Raw genomic sequence first — 21,879 nt, 5'->3', positions numbered from 1 at the left:
TGTTTAAGCTGCCTAGTCGGTGGCATTTTGTTACGGCAACCCTAGAAAATGAATATAAACCTCGTGAGCGTTCCTGGCCCAGAACCACCCAGATAAGCTGCTCTTGGATTTCAGACATTGGGTGAGGAAATAAATATTTGTCATTTTAAGCTGCAAAATCTTGGAGTAATTTGTTATGCAGCAGTAGACAACTAATACAATTACCCCTCCCTCTCACATCTTCATTCTTTCTTACTCTTCTGGTTTTCCTCCCTGCATAGAGATGCAAGTTTTGTCTATCTTAAAATGAATTTTCTTGGCCTCATGACCGCCTCCAGCTATTGCCCTCCTCTTGTTTCTATTCCACAGCTGAACTGCCTGAAAGAGTTGCCCCATCATGCTGCCTCCACTATCTCACCCTTCATGCCTTCCCAAGCCTTGGGTCACACACACGTACCCACAAACGCTGCACCGACCCCTCCAGGGCCAACATTGCCCAAGTCCATGCCAGGACTTTTTCAGCCATGTCCTGTTCCCTGAGCACGCCCCCTTGGCTTCTGCAGGACTACACTTCCCTGTCATTCCTTTGCTTTTGGGGGTCCCCTCAATCTCCTCCCAGGGCCCTTTCCCTCACCTTGATCTCTTGGTGTCTGAGGGAGATGCTGGTTGTTTTTGTCTGCCTGATGTGCCTTCCCCTATTTTCTTTTGGGGGGAATTCTCCTCCCTTTGTCCAAAATGTTTCTGATAGGAACCATGAATCATGGTACCTCAAAGATGGCATGCGATCCAAGAAAGGGCCTTCCCTGAGATGTTCTGAATTGGAGCTGGGGATTCGTTTTCTTCTCTAGTTGCAAAGTTCTGAAATGTGATTCCAGAACTGCCAGGGGCCATGGTCCTAGTGTCCTGAAAATAGCTGATATGAGAGAAGAAAGTTGGAAGGACAGGAGGGAATGAAACAAAAGACAGAAATCCTGTCTTTGACTTTTTGCACTTTGTTATTTGAGCTAAGCCATCTGTACTCTGTCATTGAAACCAAAGAATTCTCATTGACATGGTGGTCCTCATTCTATTCTCCTTCAGTTTGCCCACTCCCCTTGCACATTCCCACCCTCTCCCAGGGCCACTGACAGAATCAAAGCATTTCTGAGTCTGAAGTCAATGTCTCAAACCCTCATCTCTACCTGGAACTCCAGCTCCACCAAGGCCCTAGTCTCTGGATATCTCCAGCAGATAGGCCATGGGCACAACAAACTCAACATGACCACACATCTCCTCTGTCCCTAAATCTGCTCTTTCCCCTTCATTCTTTATCTCAGTGAATGAAACTAGCAATTGTTGAAGAAAACACTTGAGTCATCCTATGATCCTCATATCTAAATGATCACTAGGATCTGAAGATTTCATCTTTTAAAAGCTCGAGGCTCCCAACTATATGTTGTCTGCAAGAAACTCACTTTAAATATAAAGACACAGATAGATTACAGATAAAGAGATAGAGAAAAATATACCATGTTAATATTAATCAGAAGAAAGCTGAGGACTTACCTGGTGGTGCAGTGGATAAGACTCTGCACTCCTAATGCAGGGGGCCTGGATTCGATCCCTGGTCGGGGAACTAGATCTCACATGCATGCCACAACTAAGAGTTTGCGTACCACAATTAAGGAGTCCGTGTGCTGCAACTAAAGAGCCAGTGAGCCGCAACTAAGGAGCCCTGGAGCTGCAACTAAGGAACCCATGTGTGACAACTAAGGAGCTGGCGAGCAGCAACTAAGGAGATCAGGAGCTGCAACTAAGGAGCCCGTGAGCCACAACTAAGGAGCCCCCCGCCACAACTAAGACCCAGCACAACCAAATAAATAAATAAATATTAAAAAAAAAAGAAAGCTAGAGTAGCTATACTAATTTTAGGTAGTGCTGACTTCAGGGCAAGGAAAATTATGAGGTATATAAAGGGGAATTACATAATAATAAAGGGGCCAATTTCCAAAGAAGACATAACTTTACTTAACATGTATGTGTGTAACAACAGAGCATCAAAATACATGTGGTAAACTGGTAAATGTACAAGGAGAAAAAGATAAATCCACTATTATAGTTGGAGGCTTTAACACCCCTTTATCAGTAATTGACATGTTTGGCAGGCATAAAATCAATAAGTACATAGTTGAAATGCATAGCATCGTTAGTCAACTGGATCTAATTGACACTTGTAGAATACTTCATCTAACAACAGCAGAATATACCTTCTTCTCAAGTTCACATGGTACATTCACCAAGATAGGCCACCTTCTGGGCCATAACACCCCTGAGGAAATTTAAAAAGTAAAAATCCTACAATGTCTGTTGTCAGACCACAAAGAAATTAAACTAGAAATCAAAATAGCTAGAAAATCCCCAAATATTTGGAGATTAAGAAACATACTTATAAATAACACGAGTCAAAGTCTCCAGAAAATTCTCAAAGTGTTTTCAACTAAATGAAAACGAAGATACAGCTTACTAAAAGTTGTGGAATGCAGTGAAAGCAGTGCTTAGAAGGAAATTTATAATACTGAAAGACTGTATTTAAAAAGATGAGGATCCAAATCAAGATGGTGGAGTAGGAAGACACAGAACTCACCCCCTCCCACGAACATATCAAAAATACATCTACATGTGGAACCATTCTTGAGGAAAACTAACTGGAGACTGACAGAAAGACTCCTGTACAACCAAGGCTCTAAGAAAGATACACACAAAATTGGGTAGGAAGGGAAGAGAAGCGGTCAGGTGGGGGTCTGTGCCCCTGGGAGGGGACTCAGAAGAAAAGAGAGATTACATGGGCAGAGACCCTCCCTGGAGAGGGAGCGGTTTGAGCCACATATTGGGTGCTCTAACCCTGGGGTCTGACAAAGGGAAGACAAGCCCCCTTGGCTCATTGGAGGGCAAGTGGGACTAACAGGAGGGAGGTGGAAATCCTGTACCTTGCTTGTGAGGAGCCCATGAACACTTGCCTGCTCCTGAAGCAGGGTGGAGAGGGCAGACTGAAACCACACAGCTGGCTGACTGGTTTCCCAGGACCACCCCAGAGCGTGCCCTAACCCGAGCTGAGCAAATGCTCCAGCACTGTTTGCCCCACGTCACAGCTCCACACTGGAGTGAGGGCTGCCATGGGCAAGGAGAAAGCTTGGCTGTGAGACTCTGTGGCAGTTCAAACACTAAGCAGCTTCTGAGCAGGGAGGGGGCCGTCATTACTGGTGATTGCACAAGTGATACATCAGAGGCACTCCAGATCTTTGACTGTGGCCATATCAACATACTCTGTGCCCAACGTTCATTGAATACCCAGTCCAGCGCCTCTTCTCCAGCTCTGCTCCCCTCTGGGGCTGAAAGTGCTGGTGCTGGGAGGGGGAAGAGCACACACTTAAAGGGAACTTAGCCAGCTCACACCTGACACTCAGGGCTTCTGTTCCAGCAACTTGAGACCTAACCCCACCCTTGATAAGGCAATGTTGGCCACTGAGCAAAGGGTAAGCCCCACTTCACACCTGGCTCTAGCCCTAGCCCCTCCTTCTCCAGCCCCACCTACTACCAAGAAGAGAGCTGCCAACACACCCTGAGGAAAGACATCACTTGTGTTCACATCAAATCCATCTCTCCCAGCAAAGCCACTGGGCACAAGCAAAATGTATAGGGATGTTCCCACATAAGGACACACTTTCAAGACCACCATAGGTAACAATTTCACTTAAATTCATAGAGACAGAGAAAGATAATTAAAATGAGAAGAGAGAAGAATTTGTCTCAATTGAAAGAACAAGAGAAAACCCCTAAAAAAAACAACTAATGAAACAGAAATAAATAATTTACTAGGTAAAGAATTCAAAGCATTGGTAATAAGAATGCTAACTGAATTAGGGAAAAGAATAGATGAACACAGGGAGAATTTTAACAAGGAACTAGAAAATATAAGAAAGAACCAGTCAGAACTGAAGAATACAGTAACTCAAATGAAAAGTGTTCTAGAAGGAATGAACAACAGACTAGGTGATACAGAACAATGCATAAGTGACCTGGAGGTAGAATAGTGGAAATAACCCAAACAAAACAGTAAAAAGAAAAACAAATTTTAAAAAATGAAAACAGTTTAAGGGATCTTTGAGACAACATCAAGTGTACCAATATTTACAGCATAGGAGTCCCAGAAGAAGAAGAGATAGAGAAGAAAGTAAAAGATGTATTTAATGAAATTATGGCTGAAAACTTCCCAAGCCTGAAGAAGGAAACAGATATCTGGGTACAGGAAGCACAGAGAGTCCCAAACAAGATGAACACAAACAGACCCACACCAAGACATATCATAATTAAGATGGCAAAAGTTAAAGAAAAAAGAGAATTCTAGAGGCAGTAAGAGAAAACCAAAGAGTTATATACAAGGGAACCCCCATAAGACTCTCAGCTGATTTTTCTGCAGAAGCTTTACAGACCAAAAGGAAGTGACATGATATATTTAAAATGTTGAAAGGGAAAACCCTGAAATCTAGGATACTCTACCCAGCAAGATTATCATTTAGAATTCAAGGAGAGATAAACAACTTTTCAAACCAGCAAAACCTGAAAGAGTTCATCAGTACTAAAATAACCCTAAAAGAAATGTTAAAGGGTCTTCTCAAAGAGGAAAAGAAAAAGCTATAAGAAGAAGTAAGTATCTATAGGAAAGAAAAAATCCCACGAATAAAGGCACATATATAGTAAAGGCTGAGGGTCAGCCACTTAAATAAGCTAGTATGAAGGTTAAAAGACAAAAAATTTTAAAACTAAGTATAACTACAATAATCAGTAAAGGTACAAACGTGAAGATATAAAATATGACATCAAAAACACAAAATATGGGGGAAAAGAATAAAAAATGTAACTCTTTTAGAATGTGTTTGAAATTAACACATTTAATTTTAATTTTAATTTAATTTTAACAGAACTACCTGTTTAAAACAATTAAATATAGTTATAGGTCAACATATATGTACCCCATGGTAATCCCAAATCAAAAACCTACCATAGATACACAGAAACAAGAGAGAAAGAACAGAAACATACCACTAAATGAAATCATCAAACCACAAGGGAAGAAACTAAAAGAAGAAGAAAAGAACAAGGAAGGACTACAAAAACAACTGGAAGACAAGCAATAAATGGCAATGCTCCAATCAAAAGGCATAAGGGGGCTGATTGGATTAAAAATGAGACATCTATATGCTGCCTGTAAGAGAATCACTTCAGAGCTAAACACACACACAGACTGAAAGTGAGGAGATGGAAAAAGATATTCAAATGTAAATGACAAGAGCTTCCCTGGTGGTGCTGTGGTAAAGAATCTGCCTGCCAATGCAGGGGGCACGGGTTCGAGCCCTGGTCCGGTAAGATCCCACATGCCACAGAACAGCTAAGCCTGTGCGTCACAACTACTGAGCCTGTGCTCTAGAGCCTGTGAGTCACAACTACTGAAGCCTGCGTGCCTAGAGCCTGTGCTCCACAACAAGAGAAGCCACCACAATGAGAAGCCCGTGCACCACAACGAAGAGTAGCCTCCTCTCACTGCAACTAAGGAAAGCCCATGTGCAGCAACAAGGAACCAACGGAGTCAAAAATAAATAAATAAATAAATAAATAAATAAATAAATAAATAAATAAATAAATGTATTTTAAAAATGTAAATGACAAGAAAGTGGGGTGACAATACTCATACCAGGCAAAAGAGACTTTAAACAGAGTCTATAACAAAAGACAAAGAAGCTCATTATATAATGGTAAAGGGATCGACATCAGGAGAGGATATTACACTCATTAACATATATGCACCCAATACAGGAGCACCTAAATATAGGTGCAAATATTAACAGACATAAAAGGAAAAATTGACAACAATACAATAATAGTAGGGGACTTCACAACCTTCCAAGACTGAACCAGGAAGAAATAGAAAATATAAACAGACCAAGCACAAGCACTGAAATTGAAACTGTGATTAAAAATCTTCCAACAAACAAAAGCCCAGGACCAGATGGCTTCACAGGCGAATTCTATCAAACATTTAGAGAAGAGATAACACCTATCCTTCTCAAACTCTTCCAAAATATAGCAGAGGGAATAACACTCCCAAACGCATTCTACAAGGCCACCATCACCCTGATACCAAAACCAGACAAAGATGCCATAAAAAAAGAAAACTACAGGCCAATATCACTGATGAACATAGATGCAAAAATCGTCGAGAAAATACTAGCAAACAGAATCCAACAGCACATTAAAAGGATCATACACCATGATCAAGTGGGGTTTATCCCAGGAATGCAAGGATTCCTGAATATATGCAAATCAATCAATGTGATACACCATATTAACAAATTGAAGGAGAAAAACCATATGATCATCTCAATAGATGCAGAAAAAGCTTTTGACAAAATTCAACACCTATTTATGATAAAAACCCTGCAGAAAGTAGGCATAGAGGGAACTTACCTCAACATAATAAAGGCCATATATGACAAACCCACAGCCAACATCTTTCTCAATGGTGAAAACCTTAAACCATTTCCACTAAGATCAGGAGCAAGACAAGGTTGCCCACTCTCACCACTATTATTCAACATAGTTTTGGAAGTTTTAGCCATAGCAATCAGAGAAGAAAAAGAAATAAAAGGAATCCAAATTGGAAAAGAAGAAGTAAAACTGTCACTGTTTGCAGATGACATGATACTATACATAGAGAATTCTAAAGATACTACCAGAAAACTACTAGAGCTAATCAATGAATTTGGTAAAGTAGCAGGATACAAAATTAATGCACAGAAATCTCTTGCATTCCTATACACTAATGATGAAAAATCTAAAAGAGAAATTAAGGAAACACTCCCGTTTACCATTGCAACAAAAAGAATAAAATACCTAGGAATAAACCTACCTACGGAGACAAAAGACCTGTATGCAGAAAACTGTAAGACACTGATGAAAGAAATTAAAGGTGATCCAAAACAGGTGGAGAGATATACCATGTTCTTGGATTGGAAGAATCAACATTGTGAAAATGACTATACTACCCAAAGCAATCTAAAGATTCAGTGCAATCCCTATCAAACTACCAATGGCATTTTTCACAGAACTAGAACAAAAAATTTCACAATTTGCATGGAAACACCAAAGACCCCAAATAGAAAAAGCAATCTTGAGAAAGAAAAACAGAGCTGGAGGATTCAGGCTCCCTGACTTCAGACTATACTACAAAGCTACAGTTACCAAGACAATATGGTACTGGCACAAAAACAGAAATATAGATCAGTGGAACAATATAGAAAGCCCAGTGATAAACCCACACACATATGGTCACCTTATCTTTGATAAAGGAGGTAAGAATATACAATGGAGAAAAGACAGCCTTTGCAATAAGTGGTGCTGGGAAAACTGGACAGCTACATGTAAAAGAATGAAATTAGAACACTCCCTAACACCATACACAAAAATAAACTCAAAATGGATTAAAGACATAAATGTAAGGCCAGACACTATCAAACTCTTGGAGGAAAACATAGGCAGAACACTCCATGACATAAATCACAGCAAGATCCTTTTTGACCCACCTCCTAGAAAAATGGAAATAAAAACAAAAATAAACATGTGGGACCTAATGAAACTTAAAAGCTTTTGCACAGCAAAGGAAACCATAAAGAAGATGAAAAGACAACCCTCAGAATGGGAGAAAATATTTGCAAATGAAGCAACTGACCAAGGATTAATCTCCAAAATATACAAGCAGCTCATGCAGCTCAATATCAAAAAATCAAACAACCCAATCCAAAAACAGGCAGAAGACCTAAATAGACATTCTCCAAAGAAGATACACAGATTGGCAACAAACACATGAAAGGATGCTCAACATCACTAATCATTAGAGAAATGCAAATCAAAACCACAATGAGGGGCTTCCCAGGTGGCGCAGTGGTTGAGAGTCTGCCTGCCAATGCAGGGGACACGGGTTCGAGCCCTGGTCTGGGAGGATCCCACATGCCGCGGAGCAACTGGGCCCGTGAGCCACAATTACTGAGCCTGCGCGTCTGGAGCCTGTGCTCCGCAACAAGAGAGGCCGCGATAGTGAGAGGCCCGCGCACCGCGATGAAGAGTGGCCCCCGCTTGCCACAACTGGAAGAAAGCCCTCGCACAGAAACGAAGACCCAACACAGCCATAAATAAATAAATAAATAAAAATTAAAAAAAAAAAGACCCTCTTTAAAAAAAAAAAACAAAAAAAAAACCACAATGAGGTATCACCTCACACCGGTCAGAATGGCCACCATCAAAAAATCTACAAATAATAAATGCTGGAGAGGGTGTGGAGAAAAGGGAACCCTCTTGCACTGTTGGTGAGAATGTAAATTGATACAGCCACTATGGAGAACAGTATGGAGGTTCCTTAAAAAACTAAAAATAGAACTACCATACGACCCAGCAATCCCACTACTGGGCATATACCCTGAGAAAACCAAAATTCAAAAAGAGTCATGTACCACAATGTTCACTGCAGCTCTATTTACAATAGCCAGGACACGGAAGCAACCTAAGTGTCCATTGACAGATGAATGGATAAAGAAGTTGTGGCACATATATACAATGGAATATTATTCAGTCATAAAAAGAAATGAAATTGAGTTATTTGTAGCGAGGTGGATGGACCTAGGGACTGTCATACAGAGTGAAGTAAGTCAGAAAGAGAAAAACAAATACTGTATGCTAACACATATATATGGAATCTAAAAAAAAAAAGGTTCTGAAGAACCTAGGGACAGGGCAGGAATAAAGATGCAGACATAGAGAATGGACTTGAGGTCAAAGGGAGGGGGAAGGGTAAGCTGGGACGAAGTGAGAGAGTGGCATGGACATATATACACTACCAAATGTAAAATAGATAGCTAGTGGGAAGCAGCCGCATAGCACAGGGAGATCAGCTTGGTGTTTGTGTCCACCTAGGGGGTGGGATAGGGAGGGTGGGAGGGAGATGCAAGACAGAGGAGATATGGGGATGTATGTATACATATAGCTGATTCACTTCGTTATACAGCAGAAACTAACACACTATTGTAAAGCAATAATACTCCAATAAAGATGATTAAAAAAAGAAAAAAAATAGTAGGGGACTTTATACCCCATTTACATCAATAGACAGATCATACAGACAGAAAATCAGTAAGAGAACAGTGGTCTTAAATGACACAATAGACCAGTTGGACTGAATATGTATCACAGGACATTCCATCCAAAACTAGCAGAATATACACTCTTTTCAAACGCACATGGTACGTTCTCCAGGATAGATCACATGCTAGGCCACAAAACAAGTCTCAACAAATTTAAGAAGAAAGAAATTATATCAAGCAATTTTTTTTCCCACAACGGTATGAAACTAACAATTCATTACAGGAAGAAAAATGGCAAAAACATGCGGAGACTAAACAACATGCTACTAAAAACCGATGAGTCAATGAAGAAATCAAAGAGGAAATTAGAAGATACCTTAAGACAAATGAAAATGTGAACAGAACTTTCCAAAATCTTTGAGATGCTGCATAGCAGTCCTAAGAGGGATACACAGCAATACAGGCCTATCTCAAGAAACAAGAAAAATCTCAACTAAACAACTTAACATTCCATCTAAAGGAAAGAAAAAGAACAAGCAAAGCCCAAAGTCAGCTGAAGAAGGAAATAATAAAAATCAGAAAGGAAATAAATAAAATAGAGACCAAAAAACAATAGAAAAGATCAATGAAACCAAGAGCATGTTCATTGAAAAGATAAACAAAATTGATAAACCTTTAGCCAGCCTCATCAAGAAGAAAAGAGAGACCCAAATAAACCAAATAAGACACAAATAAACAAAATAATAAATGAAAGAGGAGAAATAACAACCAATACAACAGAGATGCAAAAATTTGCAAGAGACTACTACAGACAGTTATATGTCAACAAACTGAATAACTTAGAAGAAACGGACAATATTTTTAGAAACATACAACCTTCCAATACTAAGTCAGGAAGAAATATACAACGTGAACAAACCAATCACTAGTAGTGAAGCTGATTTGTAATTAAAAAAGAAAAACAAAAACACTTCCTGGCAAGCAAAAGCCCAGGACTAGACAGCTTCACGGGGAAATCTTACCAAACATATAAAGAAGAGCTAATACCTATCCTTCTCAAACTATCCCAAAAATATCAAAGAGGATGGAACACTCCCCAAATCATTCTATGAAACCACCACCATTCCCCTGACACCAAAACTAGACAAAGACACTAAAAAAAAAAAGTAGCTTACAGGCCAATATTTCTGATGCATATAGATGCAAAAGTCCTCAAAAAAATAGCAAATTTAATTCAACAATATATAAAAAGAATAATACACCATGATCGAGTGGGATTTATTCCAGGGGCGCAACGATGGTTCAATATTTACAAATTGATCAATGTGATATGCCACATTAACAAAAGGAAGGATAAAAAAGCACATGATCATCTCAATAGATGCAGAAAAAGCATTTCACAAAATTCAACACCCATGCATGATAAAAACTTTCATCAAAATTGTTATAGAGGGAATATCTCAACATAATAAAGTCCATTTATGACAAGCCCACAACAAATATCATATTCAACAGTGAAGACTTGAAAACTTTTCCTCTAAAATCAGGAACAAGGCAAGGATGCCCACTCTTGCCACTTCTATTTAACACAGTATTGGAAGTCCTAGACTCAGCAATCACACAAGAAAAAGAAGTAAAAGGCATTCAGATTGGAAGGGAAGAGGTAAAACTGCCATTATTTGCAGGTGAGATGATACTATATATAGAAAACCCTAGAGCTTCCACCAAAACACCATTAGAACTAATAAGTGAATTCAGTAAAGTTGCAGGATACAGTATTAATATACAGAAATCTGTTGTTTTTCCATACAATAATAATGAACTATAAGAAAGAGAAATTAAGGGAAAAATCCTATTTACAAACACATCAAAAAGAATAAAATAACTAGGAGTAGACTTAACCAAGGTGAAAAACCTGTACTCTGAAAACAATGAAACATTGATGAAGGAATTTGAAAATGATACAAAGAAGTGGGAAGATATCCTGTGTTCTTGGATTGGAAGAATAATATTGTTAAAATGTCCGTACTACCGAAAGCAATATACAGACTTAATGTAATCCCTGTCAAAATACCCATGACATTTTTCACAGAACTAGGACAAATAATTCTAAATTTTTTATGGAACCGCATAAGACCCCAAATTGCCAAAACAATCTTGAGAAAGAACAAAGCTAGAGGCATCATGCTCCCTGACTTCAGACTATACTACAAAGCTACAGTAATCAAAACAGCATGGTATTGGCACAAAAACAGACATATCAATCAATAGAACAGAATAGAGAGCCCAGAAATAACCCATGTATTTATGGTCCATTAATGTATGACAAAGGAGGCAAGAATATATAATGGAGAAAATACAGTCTCTTCAATAAGTTCTGCTGGAAAAACTGGACAGCTGCATGTAAAAGAATGAGATTCAAACATTTCCTCACACCATATACAAAATAAACTCAAAATGGTTTAAAGACTAAATGTGAGACCTGAAACTGTAAAACTTCTACAAGAGAAAATAGGCAGAACACTCTGACATAAATTGCAGTAATAATTTTTGGAGCTGTCTCCTAAGGCAAATGAAACGAAAGCAAAAATAAACAAATGGGTCCTAATTAAACCTAAAAGCTTTTTCACAGCATGGAAAGCATCAACAAAATGAAAAGACAACCCACTAAATGGGAGAATATACTTGCAAATTATATGACTGATAAGGGGTTAATATCCCAAATGTATAAACAGTTCATACAACTCAATATCAAAAACAAAACAAAAAGCAAAGAACCCAATTTAAAAGTGGGCAGAAAACCTGAATATACATTTTTCCAAAGAAGATATACAGATGGCCAACAGGCATATGAATAAATGCTTGGGGACTTCCCTGGTGGCGAAGTGGATAAGACTCCACACTCCCAATGTAGGGGGCCTGGGTTTGATACCTGGTCAGGAAACTAGATCCCACATGCATGCCACAACTATGAGTTTGCATGCCACAGCTAAGGAGCCCATAAGCCACAACTAAGGAGCCCATGTGCTGCAACTAAGGAGCCAGCACAACCAAATAAATAAATAAATATAAAAAAAAGAAAAAATGCTCAACATAACTAATTATCAGAGATATGCCAATCAAAAACACAATGAGAAACTTCACACCTGTCAAAATGGCTATCATCATCCTCAAAACACCTAAAAATAGAACTACCATATGATCCAGCATTTGCACTCCTGGGTATATATCCAGAAAAAAACAGAAACACTAATTTGCAAAGATACATGTGCCTCAGTGCTCACAGCAGCACTGTTTAAAATAGCCAAGATATGGAAGTTACCCAAGTGTCCATCAACAGACAAATGGATAAAGAAGATGTGGTACATAAATATACAATGGACTATTACTTGGCCATAAAATAAGAATGAAATTCTGCCCTTTGCAGCAATGTGGATGGTCCTAGAGAATATTATGCTTAGTGAAATAAGTCAAATAGAGAAAGACAAAAACTGTATGATATCACTTATATGTGGAATCTAAAAAATAATACAAATGAGGGGCTTCCTTGGCGGTCCAGTGGTTAAGACTCTGAGCTTCCACTGCAGGGGGCACGGGTTTGATTCCTGGTTGGGGAACCGAGATCCCACATGCTGCACGGTGCAGCCAAAAAAAACCCAAACAAACCAAATGAAAACAAAAAAAAACACAAACCAAAACAAAACAAAACACAAACAGACTCACAGATATAGAAACAAAAAACAAAACAAACAAACCAAAACACAAACAGACTCACAGATATAGAAAACTAATGGTTTCCAAGAGGGAAAGGGAAGAGGGAGGGGCAAGTTAGGGGTATAGGGTTAAGAGACACAAACTAAGCAACACAGATATATTGTATAGCACAGGGAAATATAGCCATTATCTTGTAATAACTTTTAATGGAGTATAATCTGTAAAACTACTGAGTCACTATGCTGTATACCTGAAACTAATATAATACGTAAATCCACCATATTTCAGTAAAATTTTTTAATTCAAAAATAAAAGAAAAAAGATATAAAATTAATGATCTAAGCTTCCACCTTAGAGAAAGAGGAGCAATATAATCCTAAAGCAATAAGAAAAATAAATGAATATTAAAAATTAGAGCAGAAATCATGAAATTGAAAACAGGACATCAACAGAGAAAATCAATGAAACCAAAATCTGGTTCTTAGAAAACATCAATTAGACTGATAAACCTCTAGCCAGGCTAACCAAGAAAAAAAGAGAGAAGACACAATTTCTAATATGGAAATGAAAGAGGGACACCCCATTGATAACTGATCTGATCCCAGGGACATTAAAAGGATAATAAAACAATATTATGAACAACTCTATCCCTACGAATTTGGTAACTTAGATGAAGTCGACCAATTCCCTGAAAGATGTAATCTACTGAAACTCTCATAAAAAGAAATAGACTATCTACATAGGTCTATACCTATTAGAAAAATTGAATTAATAATTAACAACTTTTCAAAAAAGAACATGCCAGGCTCAGATGGTTTCATTGATGGAGTCTACCAAACATTTAAGGAAAAAAATGATACTAATTCTCTACAATATCTTCCAAGAAATAGACGCAGAGAGACCACTTCCTAACTCATTCAATGAGGCCAGCATTACCCTAATACCAAAACCAGATAACAGACATTAAAAGAAAGGAAAAACTTGAGGGTTTCTCCCCTCCTGCCCATCCCTTAGTCCCCTATCATCCTTCACTTGGTAGAATGGAAGCCTCCCAGGTGGACTTGCTTCTTCTGTTCTCTCCAAAAATCATTCTTCATTTAACCAACCAAGTAATCTTTAAAAGATGCAAAAAATCAATCATGTCATGCCTCTCCACAGCTAAGAGTGTGCTGTATCTTTATAGCATTCAAGGTCCTTCAGGATCCTAACCTGCCCACCTTTTCAGCTTGCCCTGTATCTCACCTCTTCCCCCAGGATATGCTGAATTTCATGTGGTTCCTGAAATACCCCAATTCTCTCTCACTTCAGTGTCTCTGAACTTGATCTGAAATGAGTTAGGAACACATACACATGCACACATGTACTCACACACAGGCACACACGTCTCACATGCAGAAGCTCTTGCTACGTCATCCCTTACTTCTGTTTTTTTCTTATATCACTTACTTCTGTTTCTCCCACATTTGTGAGAAACTTAGGAGCAGAACTGTGCCTTACTCATCCCAGAAGGAGTTCACGATATGATTGCTGAGTGAATGGATGGATGGGTGGGTGGATAGGTGGATGGATGAATGGCTCCTGGGGGATGGAAGCAGCCCTGCCCACATCTCAGGAAGGCGGGTAAGGGGTTGCTCCTGAGGGGAAGCCCAGGGGTATTTGCAAGTTCCTGCCCCTTTGAGGTGAGATGCTTCTTCTTAGCTCAGACCCTCTTGTCCAGCTCTGAGGCAGGTCACTGTGGCTGAGCCCATGGTGGTCAGTACCTTGCATTGGCCCCAGGGTCTACCTAATCTTAAGGATCAGAATGGGGATGACTATCACCCGAGGTGAGAAGGGTAAGCTGCTGGTTCCCAAAGACGTCCTCAGAGCTGCTGGAGGTCTAAAACCACACCACTAACATGCATTTCTGGGTCATCATTGAACAGCAGTGTTGGGGGAGTGGGCAAGAAAATGCTGAAAGGTGAATGAGAAAGCGGACCTGGGGAGAAAATCAAAGGTTGCAGGGACCAGGAGGGACCAGAGTGGGCCGGGGGTTGTGTGCCAGGTGGTGGGTGGGGCACAGATCAGGAGACTGGGGTCTAAGAGGCAAAACCAAATTGAGACTCTAGTCTGTGGGCTGCCAGGCCAGAAGGAGCCCCTATCCTAGAGGGCTGACAAAGCATTGCCCAAGTCAGGGATGCGAGTATCTTTGGGTCAAAAGGGTGTCTGGGGCTGGGTGAGAGACTGAGAGGCTTGGAAGGTACATACACTATGCCACCAGCTAACTGCCTATTCCCCACCCTCCCAGAGCTCAAGGTCCCTAGTGTAGAATCCGACACTGCAAGGAAAACAAAGCCTGCACGGGCTGGCAAAGGTGGGAAGGGCCAATGCTCTGTGGAAATCAGCATCATCCAGCAGGTGACAGGGATCCGGGCTGGCCCACCCACTCCAGACAGTCAAGAAAGTCAAATATCGGCAGTTTCACGTGGTTCCATCTAATACATGTTGATTTATGAGTATGTAACAAACACAAGCTATAAGATATGTTTTTTGGAGATACATCTTTTTTAGAGGTAATTGTATTAAATCATTGACAGTGGTTTCTTCTGGAGAAGGGAATTGGGATGGGGAGCAGAGGGAGATGAGCTTTTCCACATCCAGAGATTGCTTATATTATTTATTTTACAGTTCACAGGATTGTCCAGGGGCCTGAAATCCCACCTCGTCCCCACAGTGATGACTACCTGCAAAGATCAGCCACCAAGCTCAGTGACAGGGTGGTGTGGAAGAGCTCACGGCAGTCGCAGCTGCACTGAGCTGGGAGCTCTCAGTGTGGCGGGGTTCAGCTGTGCATACAGGAAAGGGCCTGGGAATCCAGAGTCTAAGCCCCTCTGTGGGCCCTGATCCACCCAGGGACAGCTCAGCCCCTCTCTGCAGCCCAGGGCCCCAGAGGGCCTGAAGAAGGACACACGCTCTGTTGAAAGCTAGTCCCACCCCACCCAGGACTGCCCGGCATTCGGGATGACGTCCAGGGGTGGCGCTCCCAGGAATACACGTGACTGGCCGCCCAGAAGGTGTAGAGAGGTGCCCCGGCCCAGAGACGTGATGCTCCTGGGTCCTTGCCAGGGCTCCTTCCCTTCTGCCCAGGTCACCCAGGGTGAGGATGTGAAGGCATAGTCCTGTGTCCCATCTTCCCTTAGAGGGCACAGGGCCTGGCCACCCTCACTGCCAAAAACCTTGCAGTGTGAGACAATGAGAGACCCCGTTCCCCCGGAGCCAGGCTCCTGGCCCCTGCAGGGGAAGTCAGAGATGGCACGGTGGCCCCGGTGAAGGGGCCCTCCCAGGGGAATCTCTCCTCCTAGCAGGGCTCTGCTCCCACTCCTGAGACGCAGTGCACTTGTGGGGAACTCAGCAAGGCTGCCGGTCCCCCGCAAAGTCATACAGTGAGTGAATTAAACTAGGTTTATCCAGTCCCCTCTCACACCTGGGTTCAAGTGCTTTCCGGCTCCCTGAAGGTACAGGTGAAGTCCCTGCCTCTCCAAACTCATCTCCAGGCCACTCTTCCAGACCTGGCTTAAGAGTCCCCTTGCAGCCTCCTTGACGCTGTCCTCAGCCACCCCAGCTAATATCTGTCTCTCTCATGTCCCAGAAGACCCTAGCCAGCCCTTGGGAAGGATGTTCACCACCCTGCACTGAAACCCATGGTTTACACCTGTCCAGAGAACATTGTTTTCCTCAAGCTTTGCCTTGGCGGGGTGCTGTCAGCCTGCCTGGAGAGAGCTTGGCAGGGACGGCCCTTGAGAAGCCCTCCTGAATTTACCGTTTATGTCAATAGCATTTCCTCTCTTGGTACCCCCTTCGTGGTATCCCATCAGGAAAGATGGGCTTCTTCTCAGAAACGGGCTTGTTCTTAACTCAAGGACATTATTAATCTAGTCGCTGCTTCTATTTTATTTTTGCATTATCCGCCAGGAAGCTCAGAATACATTTGGTAGCTCTGTCTAGCAAATAGACTGGAGCTTCGATTGCAAACCTTTCTCCAGCTGCATTGTATTTACCTTAATTTTCCTTCATCTTGGTTTCTCATTTATTGTATTCATATTTCTGATTCTGTTGTATTGCACGTATCTCTGTAAGCTGTCTCAAATGACTCTCTTCTGTTTACTTTTGAATAAGGCAGGTGATGGATGAGAGAGAGGTTGATAGATACATCCACATGTGCATGCCAGTCTCCCACTGTGCTATGGCCCCTTTCTGTACCCTCAGCACTTCGTCCCTAGCCCCCAAAACAGAGTAGGGGTTCCTACTACACTGTGCTGAAAGTTTTCCAATGGTAGTCCATTCATTTAATCTGTACAATAATGCTGTAAGGTAAGTGATGTCGTTGCATTTGACCGATGAAGAAACCGAGGCTTCAGGTCCCATACTTGGTAGGTGGTTGAGTCTGGATTTGAACCCACGCTTGTCTGGCTCTGCTCGTTTATTCCACTTTACCTTTTTCCCAAGTCTGACGTGCTCCACTCTCTAGGGCTGCACTGTCTAATATGGTAGCCACTAGCCACATGCGGCTATTGAAATTTAAATTAATCTTAGTTAAAATTAAAAATTCAGTCCCTCAGGTACACTGGCCACACTCCCTGGGCTCCATGGCCACATGTGGCCAGAGCTGCTGTATTAGACAGTGCAGGAGAGAATGCTACTCTCAGCATGGAAAGAGCATTTCCCACGGCCTCCCTACACCTATGCTGGGTTCCTGCCAGGAGCCAGCAGTGCCCGAGCTGGACTTGTACTTTCCTTCCTCTGCATCTTTACTTTTTTTTTTTCGGCCGTGCCGCACAGCTTGTGGGATCTTCGTTCCCCGACCAGGGATTGAACCCGTGTCCCCTGCAGTGGAAATGTGGTGTCCTCACCACTGGACGGCCAGGGAAGTCCCTCCTCTGCATCTTTAGGATGGCCCTTCCTCAGCCTGGGCATCCCCTGCCCTCCACCGTCGCCATCAAGCCATCCTTGCCTTCACAGTCCACTCTGGTCCCTCCCCCTTCCTCACCTGTCCTCAGCCCCAGTGATCTCCACCTCTGACTTCCTGCTGCTGTGAGGCCTGTACCCCCGGATGGGTGACTTTTCCTTTGCACAGTCAGTCTCACCTCACCAGCCTGGCAGAGCAGGAACGTGATACAGGCTGCTTGATTACTTGAGGAGGAAGACAAGACAGTCTAACATGGCAGTGGACTAGAAAACGTGACTTCGTTCTGACCTCTCTTTCTGCCACTCACGACTACACTCCTCTATACATCTGCCCAGGGCCTACTCTCCACCAGGTCCTGGGTGGGTGCAGGGGCCAGAGGAACCAGGAGGTCCGGTCTGTGCCCTCAAGGCAGGCATATCCAGTAGCCTTGGGCAAAGGATTTTACCCTCCTTCATCTCAATGTCCTCTCTTGTGAAAATGATCTATAATTCCTGCTGTTCCTCCCTGGAGGGCTTTGTCATGGAGACTAAGGATGTGCAAGCAAGTTCCTTCATAAGACATGAGAAGCACCAAGTTACCCGAATGCATCTGGGAAAGTGGGAAACGTTTGCCCCTGCTGTGTCACCCCTCCGCAGAGCTGTGGCCCGCTTCCCCCCCGAAGGCCTGGCCATGCTGAAGCGTGGGTGCAGCAGGGCCCACGACACGCATGCACAGCTCCCCTGGGTAGAGGCCGCAAGGGCTAGCTGCTCAGCTCCCGGAGGGTCCAGGGTAGGGGCGGTGATACTGAGCTGAGTGCTTTTCTTCTTTTTTTTGGCCAGCATGTGAGATCTTAGCTCCCTGACCAGGGATCGAACCGGCACCCCCTGCAGTGGAAGCGCGGAGTCTTCACCACTGGACCGCCAGGGAAGTCCCTGAGCTGAGTGCTTCTGAACAAAGATTCCTTGTGTGTGTGTGTTGGGGGTGGGGGGGGTGGCCGTGTGTGCTCCGCACGCAGAGCTTTGGTTTTCCTCAAAATAAAATCCTGAATGGAGTTCGGGGGTTTTATGGGTTGGAACAAAATTCAAGTCCAGAGTTACAGAGTGGAGGCTGAGGGGGAGGCCTGGTTGTAGGGTCAGGAGGCTTAGGATGGGGCTGCCCCCTGCCCGCGGCCATGTCAGATTCCCTCCTCTGGGAGGTGGGGACGGGTGCCCACCGCGCTGACCGCTCGAGGGAGGAGCCCAGGCTGGTGGCCCTCCTCTCCCCACAGCACAGCACCCCTCCCAGGGAAGGCCTTGAGGCCTGGCAGGCAGGGTCCTGCCTTACCCGGGGGCCCAGGCCACTCAGAGGCGACTAACACACCTGTCTACAATTGTCCAAGAGGGTAGGTGGTGGCTCAGAGGAGCCCGGGCCTCGGAGTCGAGTCCCCCTTGCTTCTTCGCGTGGGCACTTCAACTCCCACGGCCCTCAGTCTCCTTGTTGGGAAAACACCAGCATGCAGTGACATGGCACATATGGCACGGCTGACGTTGCCGGGTGCCCGGTCCTTGGCGCCGAGGCTGTCCTTCATGCCCCATGAGGCCCCCCCTCCAAGGCCCTCCTGCTGGAAAAAGGCAGCCCCAGCACCTGTCATCCCCCTCCGCTCCCGAGTCTGCCTTCCTAGAGCAGAAGCCTGGGACACCTCCTGTCCCTCGTCCTCCTGCAGCCCCCCAGGGGCCCTGCAGCTGCCGGGATGGACCTCTGCGCTGGGGCTCTGGTTTCCAGGCTGCCGCAGCGGCTCTCCAGCTCGCTCCTGGTCATGTGGACAAGGTTTTTCCCACCTCGTTCCCTACAGGGCTTCCCCAGATCTGTGTCTCCCAACCCACCTCCTGCCCAGAGACCCTCCTCCCGGGAGGTGCTTCCCCTCCCATGCCCCCAGCTGGCAGAACGCAGGCCCGGGGCGCCTGGCACACAGAGAGGGCCCCAAGAGCTCTCTTACCTTGTCGGGGTGGGGCTCTTGTTGACCACCTTCCCCTCTGCCCTCAGCACTCTGAAAGAGCTGGGCAAGGAGGCAGTGCCAGGGCTCTGGGCGCGTCGGAGAGCACAGCGGAAGGGCCCCAAGAGGAAACGGCAGAGTCCTCTGGGCCCACGTAATTTATTACAGGACTTTGTCCTTGGGCTCCAGGCACACCCACTCCCACACGGCTCCTGCAGCCCCAGCTAGCAGAGCTTCCCGGCGGTCCGATCTTTAACCCCAGCCTCTGCAGCAGAGAGTCCCCATGGGCCATTAGAGCCCAATTTCACACACCTGTTGCTGGCCACCAGCCAAATCCCACGGTGACCATCCATCCAGGGAGCTGAGCAACTTTCCGGGCATCAAGGGGACTCCAAGGCAGCCCATGTGGGGGCTCTGCTCCCAAACACCCCATGTCCTAATCGGGGGCACACACAGGAGGTGCCAGGAAGCCTTACACTGGAGCTAAAGGCCATTGGGGCAACTAGATTCCCAGGAGGGTCCCTGGGAGCAGAGGGGGCTGGCTTGGGCTGGGACCTGAACGCAGGGGGGATTTTTGCTATGAGGCAAATTCAGATCCTTCTGAAGAAAAGGGCATCAGGCAGCGTGTCCTGGGAGAGGCCAGGCTGAAGCCGACCCTGGAAGTGAGGGTGAGGGCTTTGGAGGTGGGTGGAAAATGAGTCCACGGGAGATACCTGCTCAGCTGCAACGCTTTCCCTGGGCGAGGAGAGGCCTCGGGGGTCCTCACTGTTGGCCCAACTAGAGCCGGTCAGGTTCTGTCCCTTCCCCAGGACTTGGGAGGAAGCCCCAGGCAGAGGTGTAGGGACTAGCTATCATCTTTTAGACAGAGTTGAGGCCACAGCAGGGCAGCAGCCCTGACCTTGGGCCTCTCTGGGGGACAGGAGCCAAATGCTGGTGGGAGAGAGAAGGGTAAAGTAGAAGAGCCACAGGGGCAGAGACCAAGTGGCCCCAGAGAGAGGCGGTGGCCACTGCTGCCTGAGCTTTCTGTGCTTCCTGCAGTGGGCTCTGCGGAAGCTTCCTTCTGCTGCACACTCCATTGTTGAGACAGCTTGAAGGAGTTTCTGTTCCTTACAGCCAACCAGCCCAGGACAAAGGCAGGGAAGCGAATTGGGAGGTGACTTAAGGAAGGGCCATTTGGAGGAAGCGTGGGCCCTGAGGTTTTCAGCCAGCTTCCCACCCACTCCCCATAAGCACTGTGTTCAAGATCTGCCCGGCTCCAGCTAGCCTCCTGGCCCCGAAAACCTCACCCAGTTCCTGGGCCAATGCTTGCTTCTGGGGGGCTTCACTTGGCCGGTGGCTCTTCTGGTTTAGGAAGATACCATTTCACTCCCACAGGATTGGCACCGCTGATCCTAGCAGCTCCTGGAAATGGCGAGCCCCCTACTTTGGGACTCCCGGGACCAGGTTAGGTCCTCTATAGCCCTCATTCCACTGTCCTCTTGCAAAAAAATACAGTGAAACAGAATATCTGTGTAGAACAGAATGACTTATAAGACATCTCTCTCCAGAGCCTGTCTTAAAATTTGATAGAAACACATTTGGGATACGTACAAACTTGTCTCCTGCTTTTTTTTTTTTTTTTTTTTTACATCTGACATTAAATCATAAGCATTTTCTGACACTGTACCAAACTTTAACCACCAGTCTTTAAAGACAGCGTGCTGAAAGACAAATATCATATGATATCGCTTCTATGTGGAATCTAAAAAAAATGGTACAAATGAACTTATTTACAAAACAGAAATAGAGTCACAGATGTAGAAAATAAACTTTCGGTTACAAAGGGGTAAAGTGTGGGGAGGGATCAATTGGGAGGTTGGGATTGACACATGCACTCTATTATGTATAAAATAGATAACTAGTACAGACCTACTGTATAGCACAGGGAACTCTACTCAATACTCTGTATTGGCATACAGGGGGAAAGAACCTAGAAAAGAGTGGATATATGTATATGTATAAATGATTCACTTTGCTGTACAGCAGAAACTAACACAACATTGTAAATCAACTATACTCCAATAAAGATTAATTAAAAAAAAAGAAGACAGCATGGTGGTCCAACCTACAAGCGCTCCATCATTCGT

The 21,879-nt window shown here is 44.1% G+C and overlaps 1 protein-coding gene across 1 annotated transcript in view; it reads right to left on the bottom strand.

The window, feature by feature from the left end:
• MYO7B (myosin VIIB) overlaps positions 1-19,828 on the bottom strand; it is a 101,129-nt gene extending 81,301 nt beyond the window's left edge. Inside the window, exon 1 of the mRNA XM_068543694.1 lies at positions 19,757-19,828. The gene's annotated coding sequence lies outside the window, so the exon portion shown is untranslated. The remainder of the gene's footprint in view (positions 1-19,756) is intronic.
• Between the last annotated feature and the right edge of the window lie 2,051 nt (positions 19,829-21,879).

Source organism: Eschrichtius robustus, chromosome 5 (assembly GCF_028021215.1).
Source record: "Eschrichtius robustus isolate mEscRob2 chromosome 5, mEscRob2.pri, whole genome shotgun sequence".
NCBI lineage: Eukaryota > Metazoa > Chordata > Mammalia > Artiodactyla > Eschrichtiidae > Eschrichtius > Eschrichtius robustus.
Note: the sequence above shows the minus strand (reverse complement) of the source record. Positions and strands in the feature narration are given on the sequence as shown.